We start from the raw sequence: 15,467 nt of genomic DNA, 5'->3' as shown, positions 1-15,467 counted from the left end.
AGATGTCCACTTTGCATGCTGCTGTCCAAGGGCCTCTGAAGTCAGCCCGGAAGCAGCAGCTGGTTTGTTTCTCCCGGACAACCTCCAAGCCTCGTTCTCGTTCCCCTATCGGTTTCCCCATCACCATCCATCCAGTCTCCTGAGGCAGTCGTTGGCACTTCGGCCCCTGGAGTCCTGCTCTTTTCTTTGGGACCTAGAAGGATGGATGTCTTGCTGTTTACACTGAAATGAATTACTAATCAGAAGTACAGATCCTAGGTGGGCAGGAGGAGGCAGGAAGAAGGAAGGGGACTGAGTCAAGAAAAGAGCCAGCAGTGAGTCTCGGTAGATTCCTGAGCAGGGTAGGGGTGTAGGTGAAGCTGAGGGGGTGGAACCAGAGCTGGAGCTGGATGGTGGGACCTTCTCATGTGGTTTGAAATTCCCCAAGGTAGTGGCTGCAGTTTAGTCTAAGGAAGGAACAGAGGGCATGCCAACCTCTAAGACAGAGAAGCCTGTTCTCTAGCTGGGCTCAGGCCTTCTCCGAGGGGCCTCCTGCTTGGGCTGGACACACCTGAACTATGGGGGCCCTTGTGGGGCCGGTACCTGCTTGGGGCCTCTGGGCTTGGAGGGCTTTGCTCCAAGTAACAGCCCCGAGGAGGCAGAGATGAGCAGGGTGTTAAGCCCTGTACTCTGCCTCAAGCCACATTACCTCTCTGAGCCTCAGTTTCCTAATTTAACCAGAGACGATAGTACCCTCTGCAATCACCTATTAAGAATTTGTGGCCAGGCACGGTGGCTCACGTCTGTAATCCCAGCACTTTGGGAGGCTGAAGCAGGCGGATCACGCATGAAGTCAGGAGATCAAGACCATCCTGGCTAACATGGTGAAACCCCGTCTCTACTAAAAACACGAAAAATTAGCCAGGCGTGGTGGCGGGCACGTGTAGTCCCAGCTACTCCAGAGGCTGAGGCAGGAGAATGGCGTGAACCCGGGAGGTGGAGCTTGCAGTGAGCTGAGATCGCGCCACTGCACTCCAGCCTGGGAGACAGAGCCAGACTCCACCTCAAAAAAAAAAAAAAAAAAAAAAAAGTTTCCCTTTGCCTCCGAAGAAACTTGTGTCTGGGAGCTACCTTTTGGGGCAAACAACCTCAGGATTTAAAAATTCCTCCCACAATTCCCTCATTATTGGTTCATTCATTTGTTCATTGACTCGACCTACCTCTTCAGTGCTTGCTAACACCTGCACTGGGAATTCAGAAAGAGCTCTTTTTGCTGCCTGTCTGGTTTCTTGCACACCCCAAAACACAGTGGCCTTGCTTTGAAGTTTTCATCTGTTCCTCCAACTAGGGTATTTCCTTAGTCTGTCACGTAATAAAAAACAAATGTGGGCCTGGGGTGGTGGCTCATGCCAAGGCAGGAGGATCACTTGAGCCCGGGAGTTTGAGACCAGTCTGGCCAACATAGGGAGACCCTGTCTCTACAAATAACAAAAACTTTAGCAAGCGTGGTGTTGTGCGCCTGTGGTCCCAGCTATTCAGGAGGCCGAGGTGGGAGAATCAAGCCCAGGAGGTTGAGGCTGTCGTGAGCCGTGATGGCACCACTGCACTCCAGCCTGGGAAACAGAGCAAGACCCTATCTCATAGAAAAAAAAAAAAAAAAAAGCAATTGTGCGACTTCCCCTCACTGCTGTGCCCAATCCCATGACCCACCTGGAGGTTTCCTAAGGTTTCAACTTGTACTTCATAGAGGAAACAAATGGTTAACTTGCTTGCCGAGACCTTCTTAGGTGCCCACACAGTGCTGAGTGCTATACAAGCCCTGGCCCTTTAACACCCCCAGAGATGAGTATTATTGTTCCATGGTGTCCTTGGGGATGCATTCTGACTTCCCTGAGCCTGGGGCAATTTTGCCTTCATGGGCCCCATGCCCCATAAGAAATATTTAAAATCATCCCGGTGCAATGACTCACGCCTATAATCCCAGCACTTTGGGAGGCCGAGGAGGGCGGATCACCTGAGGTCAGGAGTTCGAGACCAGCCTGGCCAGTATGGTGAAACCCCGTCTCTACTAAAAATACAAAAAAAAAAAAAAAAAAAAAATAGCTGGGCGTGGTGGCGGGCACCTGTAATCTCAGCTACTTGGAAGGCTGAGGCAGGAGAATCGTTTGAATGGGGAAGGCAGAGGTTGCAGTGAGTCGAGATCGCACCATTGCACTCCAGCCTGGGTGACAAGAGTGAAAGTCTGTTTCAAAAAAAGAAAAAGAAATATTTACAATGATATTTATATGACTGCATGGGTATATCAAAACATCTTCTTCAACCTGAAAGTCACTTTTTCCTCTGAATTTTAAAAGAAACGAAAACATTTTTTGTGGGCCCCTAAAAGTACTCTGGGCATCATGCCACCTGCACCTAATGGAGACATGGGTCCTCCAGCCAACAAGAAAAGGGATGAAACTCCAGCCCGGCCCAACGCTGTGGAAGCTCTAACCTCACAGTACTGCCTTCAGCAAGAAAGAAGGAAGGGAGGGGCCGGGCACGGTGGCCCACGCCTGTAATCCCAGCACTTTGGGAGGCTGAGACGGGCAGATCACCTGAGGTCAGGAGTTCGAGGCCAGCCTGGCCAACATAGTGAAACCCTGTCTCTACTTAAAATAAAAAAATTAGCCAGGTGTGGTGGGTACACACCTGTAATACCCCTACTAGGGATGCTGAAGGAGGAGAATTGCTTGAATCTGGGAGGCGGAGGTTGCAGTGAGCCGAGATCACACCACTGCACTCCAGCCTGGGGACAAGAGCGAGACTTTATCTCAAAAAAAAAAGGAGGGGGGGAGGGACGAAGAACTGGAGAAGGAGATCAGTTATCCAAAATCTGAAAACCTTTAATGATATTAATAGTTCTTGCTAGAAAATGAAACTTGTTTTGTTTCTTTGCCTTGCTGCTTTTTACCTCAACTTTTTAAGAGCCACGCCCACTCAATCCTCTTTCTTTGAAATTCTGAATGTTCTGTCTCCTAAGGGTAACTGGTTTGCCCAGAGGATGAAAAGCAATTCATTTATCTTTTTTCTAAACAGCTCCAAGTTCCTCATTCCCAGTAACAGCATCATTAGTCACAATAATGACAACAATAATTAACATTTTTGAGAGACTTCAAGTGCCAGGCATTCTACGAATCACTTTGCAGCCTTGTCTCCTGATAAGCCTTAGGAACCCTATACATTAGTGCTATTATCATCTCCATCTTGCAGATGAAGAAACTGAGGCTTGGAAAGACTAAGCGAGTTGCCCAGCTGGCAGTGCCAACATGGATCCACGTCTGTTAGTTTGTTGTCAGACTGTAACCTCCCTGAGGGTGAGGACTGTGCCCGGTTCCCCACTGTCTCCCTATCACCCAACACAATGCCCGCCACATACCAGCTTTCAATGTGGAATGAACGAATGCTTGACAGACCCCAGAGCCTGAACTCTTGCCCTTTCCACCCACTGCTCTGTCCTTCAGAGAAGCTCACCTGCTTCGGCTCCCCTGCTCTTTGTCTTGAAACAATCACTGCCTGTCACTTTGGTGCACATATTGGCAGCTACAGCCCTGCTGGAGTGAGGAATTATAAAAAGAAGCAGGGGATGAGGCGTTGACTTCCCCACTAATACCCCTAAAGTCCCATCCTCACCCCCAGCTGGGAGAATCTCCCAAGCAGAGTCTACCTCCTACTGAGCCTGCTTTTCTCTGGGAACTTAAAGGTGAAGCTGGCAGAGTGCCAGGCAGAAAAGCCAAGGATGCTTGCATGGCTTCCTGCCCTGGGGCTTATCCCTTCCCCCTCCTTATGCCCTTTCTCCAGGGCACATTACCAGACAGAGAGCTGGCATCCCTGGGGGGACATGAACTCACCTGCTGGAATAATTATACACTTGAGAAGTGCAGCTACTACAAAAGAAAGATAAATCGGCCGGGCGCGGTGGCTCAAGCCTGTAATCCCAGCACTTTGAGAGGCCGAGATGGGCGAATCACGAGGTCAGGAGATCGAGACCATCCTGGCTAACACGGTGAAACCCTGTCTCTACTAAAAAATACAAAACTAGCCGGGCGAGGTGGCGGGCGCCTGTAGTCCCAGCTACTCGGGAGGCTGAGGCAGGAGAATGGCATAAACCTGGGAGGCAGAGCTTGCAGTGAGCTGAGATCCGGCCACTGCACTCCAGCCTGGACGACAGAGCCAGACTCCGTCTCAAAAAAAAAAAAAAAAAAAAAAAAAAAGACAGATAAATCAAACCACATATGCCATTCAGAGCAGAATTATTGAAGCAGATGGACCAAGATTTTAAAGTAAAGCATGATTATACTTAAGGAGATAAAGGAAGAAATTCATGAAATAATGTAAGAACAAGAAGTCACAGGCACTTCCCTTTCTCAGCTATCACTGAGAAAGCAACAGTGGCCAAAATGAAATTCAGTGACTGGGCCGGGCATGGTGGCCTGTAGTCCCAGCAATTTGGGAAGCTGAGGTGGGCAGATCACCTGAGGTCAGGAGTTCAAGACCAGCCTGACCAACATGGGGAAACCCCGTCTCTACTAAAAATACAAAATTAGCCGGGCATGGTGGTGCATACCTGTAATCCCAGCTACTTCGGGAGGCTGAGGCAGGAGAATCACTGGAACCCAGGAAGCGGAGGTTGTGGTGAGCCCAGATCACGTCATTGTACTCCAGCCTAGGCAACAACAAAGAAACTTCTTCTCAAAAACAAACAAACAAAAACAGAAATTAAGGGACTTCTGAAAGTCAAGAAATCTTTGTGACTCTCACAAGAACCATAAGCGGTATTGTAATGCAGCTTCCCATATTTACGGGAAGATTATGTCTTCTCCTCTTTCCAAAGAGCTGAGACAGAAGTATAATGTTCGGTCCATGCCCATCTGAAAGCATGAAGAAGCTCAGTTTGCACAAGCACCCTACAGAGGTCAGCAAATTAGCAAAGTGGTCCAAGTTTATGGGAAGAAATATGTTATCTGCATTGGACATGTGCAGGGGGAGAAGGCTGGCCATTCGCCCCAGCAGGGCGCTTAACCCTGAGCGAAGACTGAGATCCTTGAGCAGAAAGCTAAATCTCACCAAGTAGGAATAGAAAAGCCCAAATACAAGGAAAATGCAATTGGGAAGATGTAGGAATAAAGTAATCTTACATACAGCTTTCATTAAAAAACTGCTGCAATGAAGAGGAAAAAAAGAAGTCATAAGAGAGAACCAAGCCAAAACATTAGCTATGAAAAATTTAAGATTTAAAAAATAAAAGACATAATAGATGGCCTGAATATCAGGATGGATACAACTGAAGAATTTGCGAGTAGATAGGATGATCAGATTGAGAATTATCCCCAGAAGCAACAGGGAAAGAAACAGAGACAACACATAGAAAAGAAAAGCTGAGAGAGGCCAGGCGCAGTGGCTCACGCCTGTAATCCCAGCATTTTGGGAGGCCGAGGCAGGTAGATCATTTGAGGTCAGGAGTTTGAGACCAGCCTGGCCAACATGGTAAAACCCCATCACTACTAAAAATACAAAAATTAGCTGAGTGTGGTGGTGGATGCCTGTAATCCCAGCTACTCGGGAGGCTGAGGCAAGAGGAGGATCACTTGAACCCAGGAGATTGGAGGTTGCAGTGACCTGAAATCACGCCACTGCACTCCAGCCTGGGCAACACAGTGAGATTGTCTCAAAAAAAAAAAAAAAAAAGCTGAGAGAGATGGAGAGTAGACGTACGATTCCCAAAAGGAAAGAAAAATAAAAGTGGAGATAAGGAAATAAATAATTGAAGAAATAATGGAGATTTAAATGTTCCAAAATTTTTTTTAATGAGTGCAGATTGAAAGGGCTCATAGAGTAACCAACAGTAGAAAAGAATAAGGAAAAATTCGCACATAGGTATCATGGAGAGATTAAGAATATGAAAGACCAGGAAGAAGAGCAGGGAGAAATAACAGATGGCGTACAAAGGAACAAGAATCGGATTGGCATTATACTTCTCAACAGCAATACCCGATAAAGAAAGTCAAAGAAGTGATGTCACTAGTAATTTTTAAAAAAGAACTCTTTCAATCCAGAATTTTAAAGCCAGCCAATTTGTCATTCAAACATGAGGTCACAATAAAAATATTCTTAGGCAAATAAAGCCTCAGAAGGTGGAATGCACAAAGACCCACATTGAAAATACTCTTGCAGGAAATAAATAATAAAAGAAATGTTCAGGAGATCCTGCAAGAGCTGTGGGAAGTCAGGCTTCAGTGCAATACTTGGCATTTTAGGCAGGAGGGGATTTTATACACCTCATTTTTTGGTTTTTTGGTTTTGTTTTTGTTTTTAAATATAGGAAAGGCTAGAGGCTCCCAAAATACTGCAGAACTGGCCAGACTGGGGAGCTACAGCATCTGCCATAGCTAGGAAAGTGGAAGAATCTCAAGGCTGCCCTGGAGATTGAAACTGAACTTGACAGGGAACTGTTGAATTCAAGGACACATACATCCTGGATCCAGTGACCTGGAAGCTGATACACTGTAACTGCCCAGATATTGGAACCCAGAGTCTGGGTACCAATGTCACTGCAACACTTGTTCATCTTTTCAACAAGGAGAGAGTGAATCCTGGGCTTGGACAGTTTGGGAGGTGACACTGTCTAGCTAAAATTTAATGACATTGATCTATTTCATCTAATTTATGTCATTGTTACCTTCTGTTAATGGCAAGTGACACTGGTTTTCCATTTTTAGAAGCGATAGAAGATTGTGTGTGTGTGTGTGTGTGTGTGTGTGTGTGTGTGTGTGTGTGTGTGTTTTGAGATAGAGTCTCACTCTGTCACCCAGGCTGGAGTGCAGTGGCGTGATCATGGCTCACTGCAGCCTCCACCTCCTGGTTCAATCAATCCACCCACCTCACTTCTTTGACTTCCTTTATCGGGTATTGCTGTTGAGAAGTATAATGCCAACCTGATTTTCTTCCTTTGTATGGCATCTGTTATTTCTCCCTGCTCTTCTTCCTGGTCTTTCATATTCTTAATTTCACCAGCCTCTCGAGTAGGTGAGACTACAGGTGCGCACCACCACACCTGGCTAATTTGTGTGTGTGTGTGTGTGTGTGTGTTTGTAGAGACAGGGTCTCACTCTGTTGCCCAGTGATATGGTTAGGCTTTGTGTCCCCACCCAAATTTCATCTTGAATTGTAATCCCCTTAATACCCACTTGTCAAGGGAGAGACCAGATGGAGGTAATTGAATCACTGTGGTGGTTTCCTGCATGCTGTTCTCATGATAGTGAGTGAGTTCTCATGAGATCTGATGGTTCTATAAGGGGCTCTTCCCCTTTCACTTGGCACTTCTCCTACCTGCCGCCTTGTGAAGAAGTTACCTTGCTTCCCCTTCTCCTTCCTCCACGATTGTAAGTTTCCTGAGGCCTCCACAGCCGTGCCGGACTTCGAGGCAGTTAAACCTTTTTCCTTTATAAATTACCCAGTCTTGGGCAGTTCTTTACAGCAGTAAGAAAACAAACTAATGCTCCCAGGCTGGTCTCTAACTCCTGGGCTCAAGTGATCCTCCCACTTCAGCCTCCCCAAATGCTGGGATGACAGGTATGAGCCATGCGCCTGGCCATTTCTGACATATTCTAGTGGTCTAAGCAGTCACAGGGCCCACCCAGACTCAAGGGAGTGGAGAAATGGACTCCGCCTCTTGATGTGGGCCGTGGCCGGTTCACACTACAGGAGAGAATATGGAATGGGAGATATTATGAGGCTGTCTTTGGAAACTGCAATTTGCATAGCTGGGAAGCACTGGTGAGTTTTGGAGACAGGAAATTGCTCTTTCTGCCTGGCGGGGGGAAGGGAGGAGGAGACAGGGGCTGGTGCAGTAAGACTGAGGCAAGTTCATGGAAGACCTTGATTCCCACAACAGATCATTAGAACTTTATTCTGCAGCAAGTTGGAAATGATCATTGCTATTGGAACAATGTAGAAACCGTGCAGAAAGCAAAGGTCTGTAATTCTAGTTCCTTCAACAGGTGGCTCCCCAGGGAAGAGGCTGGAGGCTTCTATTCCTTCACAGTTACATAACCCAGCGCCACAATGGCATAAAAAGCACACCGCCTCAAATCCACTAAGCATTTATTAGACAATTATTGTATGCTAGGTACAATGCCAGACCAGGCACTGTGGAGGTGAGTCTATGATTCATAAACCTGAATCCTGGAAACTCCAGTCCATAGCTTCTAGATTCCCTCTTGGATGACTCGTGGCCCAAAAACTCTTTGCCGGGACAAATATCCTGTTTGGTTTTTTTTTTTTTTTTTGCTATAAAAATACCCAATATCCAATGTAAAAGTACAAAGGAGGCTGTGACTTGCCCCTTGAGTCTGCATGGAGCTGAGAGGGCCCAGGCCCTGAGCTCAGGGAGCCGGACCCCTGAGAGTCAAGCGTATGTTCGGAACCAACCCATCCTCAGGTACCTGCCTAAGCCCATCTCTTCCATGCAGCCTATATGCACGCACGCATTCACGCGTTTATTCATTCAAGTGCCTTCTAAATGGCAGGCCTTGTGCTGGGTGCTGGCAGGATGGCTATGACTAAGGCAGGTCTGTCCCCCAGGGAGCACCTAGAATAGAAAGGAAGCTGGACCTCCCTACCGAAAACAACACTTTCATGTGGTAAGTGCTATCACTAAGGTACCTATGAGATGCTGTGAAGAGTCTCGGAGGAGCTGACCTCCTTGAGATAGGAGGAGAAGCTTTGGGCAGGTCTTGGAGAAAAAGGAGCTGAGATTATCAGCACCCACTAGGCCCAGGCATTCTGCTAGGGGGTTAACGTGCACTGCTAAAGCGACTTAGGCATACCAAACCCTTACACAGGCCTGGTCGATACAGTAAGGCTAAGTGATTGACACTTAATATTAACAATTATCATCTCCTTTGAGTGTCACAAGAAAACTAGAGAGGAGTCACAAAGCCTCCTTTATGGTTGAGGAAACAGGCGTGGAGGCTAAGTCGTGAGCCCAAGGGGACACGACTAAGCCGGAGTTCAATCCCCAGTTTAATTCTAAAGCCCTTATCTCTGTCTACTCTACCCCCTTTCTAGTTCATGGAGGAGGCAAGAAGTGGAGGACATTCCCAGAGAGGGGACAAATCTTGGGGAAAACTCAATAGTCTCAAGGAGCCGCGGTGTGGAGTACGTGGGTGCCCAGATGGGATGGGAGAGGAGGCAGGAGAGAGGTGACGGGGAATGAATTGTAAAGGGCATTGAATACCAGGTGGGGCAGGAGAGTGGGCTTGATTCTATCCATGGAGAGAATCGACCAAGGGTTCTGTGACGCCCTGGCCGTACTGGAATCTCTCCTTCCAGGTCACACTCCCGTGACCGCTCGTCACCTAATTAGGCACCCGCCTGTGACCCGTTCACATCCTTCCAGGCAGGGCTGGGCCTGGAACACGGGGCAACTCACAGCCCAGAGCTTCCTCCTTGTCACGGCCTCCCTCTCAGGCTGTGGTATTTGCTCAGAACCTGAGCCCGGGGGCAGAGAGCACAGAAATATTTATTTATGTCACTGCCAACCCTGCCTCCTGGAGGCCCCTATGAGGCACCTCACAGAGAAGCTCAGTTATGTAACTCGGAGTTGACACAGCAGGAAGGAGAGGGAAACAAGTTCTAGTTATTCCTTTTTCTGTCTTAGATACATTTGGAAACTGGATGGCTTGACATTGCCCTCTCTTCTTCCTCCCTCGCCTTACTGACCTCGGGAACCTCGGTGGTGCTAGATCCATTGCTGATTTTAACCTCGATTCTTGTGTGGCTGGGGGTTTGGGGAGATCTTAGAGGTGGAGGAGGGGAAAGAAAGGAAACGTATTAAAGGGCTGCTTTGTGCCGAACACTGCCAGAGACGGTGTTTATATTTATTATTAGTGGTAGTAGTATTAAACAGCAACCCCATGAAGAGGGTCCTGTTATTACCTCCACTTTACAGAAAAGGAGATGTAGGCACAGAGAGGTTAAGTAACTTTCTGAAGGCCACCCAGCCGAGCCAGGTCAGTTTGGCTATGACCACTACTGGTTCATTTTCAAGCATCTCAAACTGAATCCACAACAAACTAATCCCATAATAGGGATCCTTTTTGTTGTTGTTGTTAGAGGCAGGGGTCTTGATATATTGCCCAGGCTGGACTCAAACTCCTGGGCTCAAGAGATCCTCCTGCCTCAGCCTTCCAAGTAGCTCTGAATAAGCCTTCTAAGTAGCTAGGACTACCGGCATGTGTCACCATATCCAGCTCATAATATAGGGGTTCTTGAGAGCCCAGAGCATGGTAGTTTCTTACTGTGGAGGAAGTCCTTCCACAGCTTTAATTCCCAATATGTTTTTTGTTTTGTTTTGTTTCTTTGAAGACTTGCTCTGTCGCCCAATGGTGTGATCTCGGCTCACTGCAACCTCTAGATTCAAGTGATTCTCCCACCTCAGCCTCCTGAGTAGCTGGGATTACAGGCACCTGCCATCATACCCGGCTGATTTTTGTATTTTTAGTAGAGACGGGGTTTCACCATGTTGGCCAGGCCGATCTCAAACTCCTGACCTCAGGTGATCCACCTGCCTCGGCTTCCCAAAGTGCTGGGATTACAGGCATGAGATACCATGCCCGGCCCCAACATATTTCTTGAATCTAGGCTCCACTCTGGCCCTCCCTGGGCACTAGACTTCACTCTGCTGTGACCTTCGGTCTTCCACCCACTCACGAAATCCTACACTTTCCTTCCCTAATGTGCCCGTTCCCACCCCCTCCTCCCCAGACTTCACTCCCCTTGTTCTTCCCAGCTAGACTGGCATTCTTCCCTTCCCACCTCATAAAGTCTCAGTCAAATAATAATAATAACAATGTGCATTGATTGAGCGGCAGCAGTAAAGTGGAGTGGCCAAAAGCATGAACTCTGGCGTATTTGGCCTAAGTTCCACCTAGTTCTGCCGCTTTCACTGGCTGTGTGACCTCAGGATACTTAGTCTCTCTGGGCCTCAGTTTCTCTACCTGTAAAATGGAAATAACGGTACCCACCTCCTAGGGCTGACATGGAATGAAATGAGTTATACAAATAAAAATGTAAACTATACGAATAAAAGCTTATTTATAAAGTGTTCAGAAAAGTGCTTGGCACATAGTAAGTGCTCATTAAATTCTCCTCTTCAAGCCTTCAAAACGTGGAGCAGACTCTGAAGTCAGATTCTTTGGGGTCACGTCCTTCCTCAGTTGGTGACCTTGGATAAGTTACTCAACCTCCTGGGGCCTCAGTTTCCTCACTTAAAAAAAATTTTTTTGAGACAATTTTTCTTGCTCTGTGACCCAGGCTGGAGTACAGTGGCACAATCACGGCTCACTGCAGCCTTGAACTCCTGGGCTCAAGTGATCTCCCACCTCAACCTCTAGATGGGACCACAGGTATGAGCCACCACGCCTGGCTAATTTTTTTTTTTTTTTTTTTTTTTTTGTAGAGACGGGGTCTCCCTATGTTGCCCAGGCTGCTCTCGAACTCCTGAGCTCAAGCAGTCTGCCCACCTTGGCCGCCCAAACTGCTGGGATTACAGGCGTGAGTCATCATGCCCGACCTAGAAATTTTCACAAACAATACGCTTTTTGCTTAGGGTGGAGAGACACTCAAATAAACATAAAGTAAGTTAGACCCCATCTCTACCAAAAAGAAAAAAGTAAAAATTAGTCGAGTGCAGTGGCGTGCACCTGTAGTTCCAGCTGCTTGGGAGGTGCAGATGAGAGGATCCCTTGAGCTGGGAAAGTCAAGGCTGCAGTGAGCCGTGATTGCACCACTGCACTCCAGCCTGGGCAACAGAGTAAGATCTCACTCAAAAACCAAATACATAAACAAACAAACAAACAAACAAAGTACTTAACAGGGGGCTTAGCACTTAGAACTAAGTACATACAAGCTATTATTATAGTCCTAGGATTCAGATCCAGGTCAGTCTGACCCCACAGCCAAAGAGTTTAATGACCCCATGGTGCCACTCAAATTCCACTGCTCCAGGTGGCCTGCCCTCCCCCAGGCCCCTGCTCAGCACCCTCAGCCTCTGAGCTCACAGCACCTCTTTGTTAGTGTCGCATCTGCTTCCTGGTGATGCAGACCACACATGGGGGAAGGCACATGCCAGGTGCCCTGTGCCCAATCCTTGCTCAGTGCCACAGTCTCTAGCTCCTAATATATGATTAATGGATATTTCCTGAATGAATGAATGTATGAACAAATGAATGAATTGGTGTTGGTAGGGGGAGGGTATGGGTGGTGGACACTTACCACCCAGTCATAATTGCTCCTGGGCGCCTCTGCTATGCCCACCACTGAGCATGGCCTTCATGGGCTATGCCCACCACTTCACAGTCCTATTGGATCCTCATCAAATCCCATTCTGCTTCACACCCAGGGACACTGAGACTTTTCTTGGAGTTCTCAGCGTCCTTGGGTATAAAGCAAAGAGAGAAGGACAGAGTGTGATTTGGTGTTGTCCAATATAATGTGAGCCACATATGTAATTGTAAATGTCCTGGTAGCCACATTAAAAAAGTAAAAAGAGGTCCGGGCACGGTGGCCCAGCACTTTCGGAGGCTGAGGCAGGCAGATCACAGGGTCAGGAGATCGAGACCATCCTGGCTAACACAGTGAAACTTTGTCTCTACTAAAAATACAAAAAATTAGCCAGGTGTGGTGGCGGGTGCCTGTGGTCCCACCTTCTCAGGAGGCTGAGGCAGGAGAATGGCGTGAACCCAGGAGGCAGAGCCTGCAGTGAGCCAAGATGGCGCCACCGCACTCCAGTCTGGGCGACAGAGCGAGACTCCGTCTCAAAAATAATAATAATAAAATAAAATACAAAAATTAGCCAGGCATAGTGGTAGATGGCTGCAATCCCAGCTACTTGGGAGGCTGAGGCAGGAGAATCACTTGAACCCAGGAGGCTGGGGTTGCAGTGAGCCGAGATCACGGCATTGCTCTCCAGCCTGGGTGACAGAGCAAGACTCCATCTTAAAAAGAAAGAAAAAAGAAACAGGGTAAATTTTGATATTTTATATAGCTCAGTGTATTCCAAATATGAACATTTCCACATGTAATCAACAGAAAAAAATCATTATATATACATTATATATAATACATATTATATATACGCATTATATATAATACATATTATATATACGCATTATATATAATACATATATACATATATACGTGTGTGTGTGTGTGTGTGTGTGTGTATTTTTTTTTCTTTGAGATGGAGTCTCGCTCTGTCACCCAGGCTGGAGTGTGGTGGCACGATCTCAGCTCACTGCCTCTGCCTCCCAGGTTCAAGCGATTCTCCTACCTCAGCCTCCTGAGTAGCTAGGGTAACAGGTGCACACCACCACACCTGGCTAAGTTTTGTATTTTTAGTAGACATGAGGTTTCACCATATTGGCCAGGCTGGTCACAAATTCCTGACCTTAAGTGATCCGCCTGCCTTGGCCTCCCAAATTGTTGGGATTACAGGCGTGAGCCACCAGGCCCAGCAGAAAAAAATTATGAATGAGATGTTTTACATTCTTGTATTTTGTCCTAAATCCTTGTAATCCCATGGGCATTTTGCACTTAAAATACATTGTAACTCACAGCAGCCACATTTGAGAGGCTCAGATAGCCACGTGTGACCAGGGGCCACCACGCTGGACAGCACAGATCTAGATGCTGCCAGGTGGTGAAAGCCTGGCTGAGGACTGGGACTTCATTCACCTTAGCTGATGAGTAGCCACCCAAGGTTGGGGCAGTGGCGAGCATGGTCAGATGTGTTTCTAGAAAGTCCTCTGGGGTGGCTGTACAGCTGATGGATTTTAAGGTGAGAGGGCTTTTCTATCCTCTCCACCGTAGGGTGGATGGATCACACTGAGGGGGTCCCCACTGGGATGTGACTTGGAGGTGGAGATGGGCTCCGCATCCCCAAGAAGGACTCTCCTGTCCAAGGTAAATGTCAGGTCTGAGGCTCCGACCCCCATCAGCCCCTTCCTTCCTGTGCCTCTGACCTGCTCTTTCCCGAGGCAGTCAGTGGTCACTGAATGGTGCAGGTTGGGGCTGAGCCTGGCACCTGCTATGGTTCATGGGTAACAGATATGGTTCTGGGTAGCTCAGTGAGGAAGTGAAGAACCTGCTAGCCCCGCCTGGCCAAGCTCCCCTGCCAGGCCAGCTCTGGACACACCAGCCCACAGATGCACACTCGCTTACACACTTGCCCACACACTCACTGCCCCTCCCCACTGCTCAGCCCCCTCCCCCTAGGAGTACACAGGTCCCCTGGAGAGCTCAGCATACCAGCACACCAGCACACCCACCACATCCTTCTCCAGACCTCTTTCCTGCTGATGTTTGCATTTCCTGAACCCCCGGCTCACACTTGCCTCACACGTTCCGCATGTCCTAAAAGTCTCTTCCACTTTTCCTCTGACACATCAAGGAGCGGGCAGGATGGGTGCTGCCAGGCCCTGTTTGGGAAGCAGAAAACTGGGTCCCAATCCTGCCCCAGTAGCTCTGTGATTTTGGACGATTTACTCAGTCTCTCAGAGCCTCAGTGACCCTGGGTGTGAAGCAGAATGGAGTTTGATAAGGATCCAATGGGACTGTGAACATGAAGCCTGTGCCCAGTGGTGGGCATGGAAGAGGCGCCCAGAAGGAACAACCATGACTGGGTGGTAAGTGTCCATGCCCTACACCCCAGGTCTAGGAAAGCCAGGCCCTGCTCACACACCTCCACGCCTGTCTACGGGGCAGACCTGGGTCCTCCCAGCCTTCACACTTGAGGTTCTCCCGGGTCCCATCAGCCTTCAGGGACAGGACTCATATCACATTGAAACAAGGCAGTTCGGCTCAAGCACGGACCCCTGAGCTCAGCTCTGTAGAGGGCGAGGCGTCAGTGTCTGTAATGGTTAATTTTAGGTATCAACTTGACCGGGGCTGGGCACAGTGGCTCACGCCTGTAATCTCAGCACTTTGAGAGGCCAAGGTGGTGGATCACGAGGTCAGGAGTTTGAGACCAACCTGGCCAAAATGGCAAAACCCTGTCTCTACTAAAAATACAGAAATTAGCCAGGCGTGGCAGTGCGTGCCTGTAATCCTAGCTACTCAGGAGGCTGAGGCAGGAGACTCACTTGAACCTGGGAGGCAGAGGTTGCAGTGAGCGAAGATCGCACCATTGCACTCCAGCATGAGCGACATAGCAAGACTCTGTCCCCCCTGCAAAAAAGAAACAAAAACAAAAACTTGACTGGACTGAGAAACCTAGAAACCAGCCAGGCCTGGCGGCTCACACCTGTAATCTCAGAACTTTGGGAGGCCAAAGTAGGAGGCTCTCTTGAGCCCAGGAGTTCGAGATCAGCCTGGGCAACATAGGAAAACCCCATCTCCACAAAAAATATAATTAAAATTAGAAAAGAAACCTAGAAACCTGGTAAAGCATT

General features: G+C 48.1%; 1 protein-coding gene across 3 annotated transcripts in view; it reads left to right on the top strand.

The window, feature by feature from the left end:
- Positions 1-15,467, top strand: part of NCMA (non-compact myelin associated protein) — a 51,916-nt gene that overhangs the window by 3,223 nt on the left and 33,226 nt on the right. The window contains exon 1 of one of the 3 annotated variants that reach the window (XM_071098573.1): positions 8,316-8,455. The exons of the other annotated variants lie outside the window; for them this stretch is intronic. The gene's annotated coding sequence lies outside the window, so the exon portion shown is untranslated. Of the gene's footprint in view, positions 1-8,315; positions 8,456-15,467 lie in introns of those variants that run through there. 3 annotated transcript variants of the gene reach the window in all.

This window comes from Macaca nemestrina, chromosome 1, assembly GCF_043159975.1.
Source record: "Macaca nemestrina isolate mMacNem1 chromosome 1, mMacNem.hap1, whole genome shotgun sequence".
NCBI lineage: Eukaryota > Metazoa > Chordata > Mammalia > Primates > Cercopithecidae > Macaca > Macaca nemestrina.
Note: the sequence above shows the minus strand (reverse complement) of the source record. Positions and strands in the feature narration are given on the sequence as shown.